Source organism: Mustela erminea, chromosome 17 (genome assembly GCF_009829155.1).
Source record: "Mustela erminea isolate mMusErm1 chromosome 17, mMusErm1.Pri, whole genome shotgun sequence".
Taxonomy (NCBI): Eukaryota; Metazoa; Chordata; class Mammalia; order Carnivora; family Mustelidae; genus Mustela; species Mustela erminea.
In genome coordinates, this window is record NC_045630.1 from 47,980,375 (window position 1) to 47,987,880 (window position 7,506).

General features: G+C 32.8%; 1 long non-coding RNA gene across 2 annotated transcripts in view; it reads left to right on the forward strand.

Annotated features, from left to right (window-relative positions):
- The window catches only part of LOC116576006, a 31,293-nt gene extending 24,585 nt beyond the window's left edge, over positions 1–6,708 (forward strand). The window contains exons 1-3 of one of the 2 annotated variants that reach the window (XR_004280011.1): positions 26–89; positions 5,212–5,373; positions 6,664–6,708. This is a non-coding gene — a long non-coding RNA (uncharacterized LOC116576006). Of the gene's footprint in view, positions 1–25; positions 90–5,211; positions 5,374–6,663 lie in introns of those variants that run through there. The other variant, XR_004280010.1, reaches the window with a different exon arrangement.
- The last annotated feature ends 798 nt before the right edge of the window (positions 6,709–7,506 follow it).

Sequence of the window (7,506 nt, forward strand, 5' to 3'; positions counted from 1 at the left end):
AAGCAGGTAATTTTTCTTCCCTTAGGTCACGCTACCAGGACCTGATCCCATAACATTTTCCATGTCTGCACATTCTCATTCTCTCACTGGTGAGCTCTTATGAAAGTATCAATTTCACAGTATCAGTCCTTTCCAAGTGATACACCAGATACTAAATATACTATCTGGTTACATTTTACACTCAGGTTGCTAAGGTTCACCCTTTCATCTAATATTGTAGCATATTTTCACTTTCTGTTACTTCATTTGTAATGCTCTTCTCCCAAATATCTCAATACACTTTCCTTTTCTTCTTTTCACCCTATGGTCACTTATGAAAAACTTGTTCTTGCCATATGATGTAAATTATAATTTCCTTCGCTGACAGTCATTATCAACTTACTCTGTTTCATTTTACTTCTTACACTTGGAACTTGATATTTGTATTTTACTTGTATATTTTATTTCTCCTCCATTAAATTGGAAACTCCAGGAGCTAAAAGATTACAGTGTATCATTATAGTATACCCACTGTCTGTAACAGTGCTTGCCATGAAGCAGTATGCAGTCAACAAATATTTGTCAGATAAAGCAATAGTAGTTATTTATCAGATAAAGGAAAGAATGGATAAATTCTTGGAGGCAATAGAAAAATATCCCTCTGAGTTTCTATGAAAGAGTTTTTTTGTGTCTCATAGACAGTTCAGAAATGGTCAGTTCAAAAATATTTACTGAGCAGCGAAATATTTAAATGTAACTAGAAAAGTTCTATGGATAAACTTAATTAATTTCACCTTCTACTTTGTTGATTTCTGAAAAAAAATCGAAAACCTTGCCTTGGTAATTTTTTGTAGCAAATTTCATCCATTTATTGAATAATATAACTGATCATTTTTATATGAACTTACATGCCTAATAACAAAATGTTTGCCCAATTGGAAAAATTTATTTTTACCATGACTTGACAGCAGATTTATAAAAAGTATTTCTTATGACTCAAAGAAAATAATAGTTTTAAATTCTTTTAACCAACTGAAAGAGTCAAGTGTCTATTTTAAACCTTTATAAAGATGAATTGAACCTATGATTGTAAAGAAAACACAGTTTAAACAATTAAAAAACTTTTTCTCCAGATGAAGACCACTTTCTCAAAAGTCTGGATAGGATGGGAACATTAAATTTTATCAATCAGAGATACAATAAAAAATTTTGTATGTTAGGTCAAAAAACAATAAAAAGTAATGTTATTTTCTTGAAAAAATAACAAATAGTTTACCAATTCCAAGAGCATATTATATTTTGGTTGTAAGTTTTATATGATACTATGTATAAAGTAAACTGAAGTCCTGTTTTACATTTTTTTCTTTTGCTACTAGTGTGTCTAATTATGGGTGTGTATAAATCATGTACAAAACTGATTCTTATCATTTAAAATGACAAAATATGCCATTTATGAAACAAATACTTGTAGAATTTGAAATAATTCCAATTTCTAAATCAATATGACCCATTTTTCTAATAATACTATTTATTAAAATACTATACCAATTTTAAAGAGTCATCCTATTAATTATATTATTATCTAGAAGTTTAGAATTTTTAAGTTATTGCATCATACTGGTCAAGGCTTAATAAGAGTTTCATAACATTCACTTAACCATATCTAAATATTTAATGAAGTTAAATTGTCTGGTAGGAAAGCAACATGATGTTGCACAATAATTTCTACTGTGGATCCCTATGTATATATTATACATATCCATAACATATCCTTTATATATACATATAAAAATAATATATATATACATCTATATATATTTTTGTTGTTGAAACCACCACTAATATTTAGTTCAGAAGGAAAGCATTTTACTACCATAGTAGTGAATTATGACATAATTTGAAGGAAAAGATATTTAAAGTCAAAATCGAGTAAAAAATAAAATAAAATAAAATTTGTTGAAACTAAAAATAGATTAAAAAATAGAAAAGTAGAGCCGTGTTCATCAAAGAGGAATACATTTATAGTTTTGAAACAAGACTTATGACTAGAATTAATAAGAGAAATTGAGATCACTCTGCTCTCATTAAAATTCATCAGTATATTTATTTATATGAAAACAGACATTTTTTAAAACATGTTAAGATGATACAGTGATATATGTGTGCCCAGATGATGTTTTCAGCTATTAGCACAGCTAACGTTTTTCTACCTCATTTGACTGTCTTCTCTTGCTAGGGCTCCAGATATATGTAGAGATCTGTCTTTATAGCTAGGTAATGAGGTATGTGTTTTAGCATGAAAAATCAAACAGGCAAAAATAATAGCAGAATTTAAACTCGTATCAGAATTATAGTTGACATTTCAGAAAAGTGGATAAAAGATCTTGACCTCCTGTGAAAAAGAAACACAAAGACATTCTTTTCCAAATTTGACAAAAGACATCAACCTACACATCTGAATATTTAATTAAATTCCTTGTAAGGTTAAAAACAACAACAACAACAAAGAAAACTAAACTTAAATGTATGATGTCTAATTCAATGGCCACAAAATAGTTTCAATCAATAAGAACAAAAACACAAAGAATCCAACAGAATTAGTTGTATATACCAGATGTCAACTATTGGAAAGATAATAGACTTACTCAAGTATAGGTTATAGAACAGAAAATTTTGTTTCTAGTTTTATTAGCTATTTTATTTTTTAAAAATAATCCAGAGATCTTATTCTAGTAACTTGTGATTACAGTGTTTGCCTGTCAAAATGGTAACTGAGAATAGGTATACAAAACAGTTGATGTATATTGAAAACAGTAAGAGTTTCCAAGCACCAAATATACCAGTGATGAGAATTCCCCAAGATGAAGTTGAACAGCTCCAGTTTCTTCATTGTTTATCAAAATATAAAAGAAAAAAAGTAGAGGTTGTTGTTTTGATGGCAAATCTGACCCTTTCACATTAAAAGTGTGAAAGCATATGGAGAGGGAGGGCTCCGAAACTCCAGGCATTGAGGCTCTAGGATGACCATTATGGCCCATTCTGCATGGACATGAAAGGGGCCCTATGATTTGGTCTGTCTCAGGTCATCCTGCAACCCCTAGCGTTTGTGCTTGCACTTGTGCTTATCCAGCCACCCAGGAGATTGGCTGGGGGCTGGGGCCACCATTCATAGACCCCTTGGAGGGGCCCCAGCCTTCCCTTGAGTCAGCTTGGGCCCTCCGGCTTGTTCCAGGCTCCCTGGCTTCTCACCAGCAGGAGGGCAAGCAGGCAGGCCAGCCACACTAGACAGACTATTTTTACAAAGCTAGCTGATGAGTCCATGACACATCATGCCTGTATATATTTGTTTTTGCCTGTAATGTCTGCATTTTGTAGAAAATTGCCAATTGTTTGCTACAACAGAAGAATGCTGTAGTACAGGACAATTGGTTAAATAAGAAAAATGTAGCCAAATTAGTAGTTATTTCTTCTCTTGATTCTAACATTTTTATCCATGAAGATATTTTCAGCTGAGTAATAAAAGACACAAACAAAAATAGCTTAACCACTGTGCCAAGTAATTATGTGATAGATGGAGAGTTATTCTATGATTAGATCAGTTAACATACCCATATCAGCAAATCCTAAATTCTTTTTTTTTTTTTTACCTCTGTGTTTCTTATTACGTCTTGTCTTAGCTCAGGCTACCATAATAAAACACCATAGACTGAGTGGCTTTAAAAAAAATACGTTTACTTCTCACAATTCTGGAGACTAGGAAGTCCAAGATGCCAGCTGATTCAGTTCCTGATGAGAGGTCTCTTCCTGGCTTCTGAATGTCTACCTTCTCACTATGTCCCTAGTTGACTTTTTCTTAGTACAAATCAATGGAGGGAGAGAAGGAGCTGAAATTTTTTTCTTTTTCTTACAAGGATACAAATGTCATCATGGGAGCTCCTCATGACCCTCATGACCTTGTTTAAACTGAATTATCTCCCAAAGACCCAATGTGCAAATAACAACACACTCAAGATAAGGGCTCCAACATATTAATTTGGGGGATAACAAATATTCATTCAGTCCATAAGAAGTCCACTACTTCTCCATGTCTCTAGCCTGTCATAATTTCTGGCTACTAGATGCATACATAATAATGTTAAGGAGCAGTGAAATAGGCTTTTCTACCTTAGCACCTCTTTTTTATCAGAGAAAACCTTACTCATATGCCCTTCAACAAATTTTCTTCATTGGCCAGTGTTTTGCCACATCTTAGTCTCTTAAATTTCAATCAGTATAGCTAGTGGATTTAGATCATTTGAGATTCACTGTCTATGTTTGTGAAAGGCTCATTTTTCTCTGAACCACAACTTACTAGGGTTTTGATTACTGCAGAATGTGGTAGGGGAAATGGATATTTTAGGCAAGGAAGAGAATCTAAAGTAGTCATTGACTCCTAAATAACCTTGGCAAATTACTTAATCCTTCTCTGCCTCAGTTTCTTTATAAATTAATGATGAGTTCTATTAATTATCCATTGATATATTAAAAGGTATCCCAAAATTCAGTAGCTTAAAACAACAAACATTTAGAGTCTCACAGTTTCTGAAGTTCAGTTTAGCTGACTGTGGTTCAGAGTCTCTTACGAGGTAGAAATCTGTCTATTAGCTAACTGTAGTCATCTGGGGACTCAGCTGAGCTGGAATGATCTGCTTGTAAGCTCCCTGATGTGGTTTCCTGCAGGGCTTACATCCTTTCTGGTGTCAGCTGGAGATTTCAAGTTCTCACCATGAAGATCCACCAAGAATGATATATTTTATTTTGAATTCTTTACCAACTTCTCTCAAATGATGTCATAAAAATGCAAATTTTATCCAGAGTGGAAGATAACATTTTCCTGAAGGGAAAGTATTCATAAAGGAATTTCTCACAAATTATATCTTGGCAAAGAATTGACAAATCTGACCCTTGAAAGAATATTTGGGCTTGAGGGGCGCCTGGGTGGCTCAGTGGGTTAAGCATCTGCCTCAGCTCAGGTCATGGTCTCAGGGTCCTGCAATCGAGCCCTGCATTGGGCTCTCTGCTCAGCGAGGATCTGGCTTCCCTCTTTCACTCTCTGTCTCTCTGCCTACTTGTGATCTCTGTCAAATAAATAAATAAAACCTTTAAAAAAGAAAAGAAAGAATATTTGGGCTTGAGAACATTATCTATCATTTGGATTAATTTCTCCTCACTTCCCAACATCTTCTCCCTCAGGATTTCCAAAATACTTTTACTAACTTCATTTCAAGCAGTCTGAAAACACAAAATTTGCCTTCAGTGAATATGCTCAGAAGTCACTAGAAAATTCAGATTTTCATGAAAAGAGAAAGAGAAGAGAAAAGAGAAGAAAAAACATGCTCATCATTAGGATCCAGGGTAAGAATAATATTTTTCCTTTTCTTATTCAGATAAGTGTTTGCATTTATAGCACCAGTAGATATTTGACAAAGGTTTAGACACCGCTAAAGCACTGGAAGCCTTCACTGAGAGAGAAAAGTATTCAAGTTGTTGGCTATTACCTTTAGATATCATGGCTTTATATTCCTTTAATGACAAAAGTGTTAGATAGCTATACTTGAGGTCCAATGACTAGAAAGTAGTATGACTTTTAAAATTTCAATGGCTTAATTTAATTTTCTTTGCATTTTGGTTCATTTATAGTCATAATGAAATTGGTAGGTTCATGAAGTTTCAAATAAATTAAGGATTTTTCCCCTATACACTATTTATGAATAGTCTAGAAGAAGGTCTCATAGACAATTATATTCTCTGTCTATGCTGCTGATTTCTGAGTTTAGGAATTTTTTTCTTTTTGAGTTTAGGAAATTTTTAATAAACCTTTTGATTATTCAAGTCAGATAAAAGCAGAAGTTACCTTTACAAAACTAATGTGTCATTTCTGTAACATTGTTTTAGTAAAATTATTACCTATGTCACTGTTCTGTAATAAGTGTCTAATACAACTTAGGAAAACAAAAATTCAGTTTTTTATCTTAGTAATCATTAACTTTATCAATGATACTATTTAAATAGTTGTTTTGTCCCATTTTCTACTAAGAGAAATGACATTATAAATGAGAATATTTTTGAACACAGTGTTTTTATGACTGGTGTTTATTTTACTCATTCTGGCTATTATTATAATGTAATAAAAGATATTATGATATAATAGCTTTATCTCACATGTTATGGCTATTAAAACTGTGTGATATCTTTGGTGATAGATCTCACTAGATTTAGATAGTATTTTTAGATGATGATCAATATTAATAAGATTTCTCAATTTACATATACATGGCTTAAATTATTAGAAAAGTAGGTGAACTTTTTGACATTCATAATTCAATACTTTTTTTTAGTGTCACTGTGCATCATTTCTGTTCTTGAGAAAGAGACATACTCTCAGGGGTTATTAATATAATGTATTCTGTAAAGTAAATTAGCATATATCTGTTACACTAGAATAGCGCATTTCTCCAGTTTCTAATCTTGACTTTTATAAAAATACATGGAATCATTATGTGGTTTTGGAACATATTAAGATTTCTTATAACATTTAGAGATTTGTTATCTTAATTTCATTCTATTTAGGCTATTTGAGATTCTTTATATTCCCTAGATAAACAGAGGGAAATAATTCTTTTATCTTTTTTTTCCTCTATAAAGAAAGAAAATTAAACCATTCTGCAGTTGAGGATTTGTGCTTCTGGCCACCACATGGTAATTGGGCTGGCATATCTCTTCTCCTTTAAATAGACAATCAATAAAATATATGATTAACATTTCAAATGTTAGAAATTAGGAAGAACAGGAAATTGATCCATGAAAGAAGCGAAATGAAGTAGGTGAGTTTTCCCTTGGTCGAACTTATTGACTGGAGAGAATTTCCATGTTATAAAACAGAGGGGGTTCCTAACAGAGCTTAGTAAACTTTCTGAGTTGAGGAATTGGAGTTCATTGAAGCTTAGATGGGAGCTTCTTCTTTGATGAGATGCTTAGGAGCTTAGAATTTAGAAGCCACAATAGTGGAGAGGAGGATCCTACAGAAAGAGAGGAAGCTCAGGAGATCTGTGTAATTGTCCTCTTGAGTCTTGAGCAGAGTTCTGAATTATGCATGGGTGAGAAGAATTTAAGCTCAGCCAGGGAAGAGACCACAGAAAGTGTATAAACAGGATAATCCTTGGAGCTCACACAAACTGGTGACTGGTTCATGCTCCAGTCAACCAGAATGAAAAACCTAAAACAAGGGATACCTTATCAAATGTTCAGAGTGGTTTTTTTTGTTTGTTTTGTTTGTTTGTTTGTTTGTTTTTTACTACTGGTGTAAAATTAGGCTTCAGCTAAAGGCTGCTCTGGACCTGCTCTAACAAAGCTTAAAACTGATCTTTAAAGAACCAAATAGATCAAAAATAAGCTAACTATACCTTAAAAAGTCCAGTGACATTTAAAAAAAAATATAGCACCAACCAGAGAAATTCAGCACCAACCAGAGTAAAATCCACAATGTGT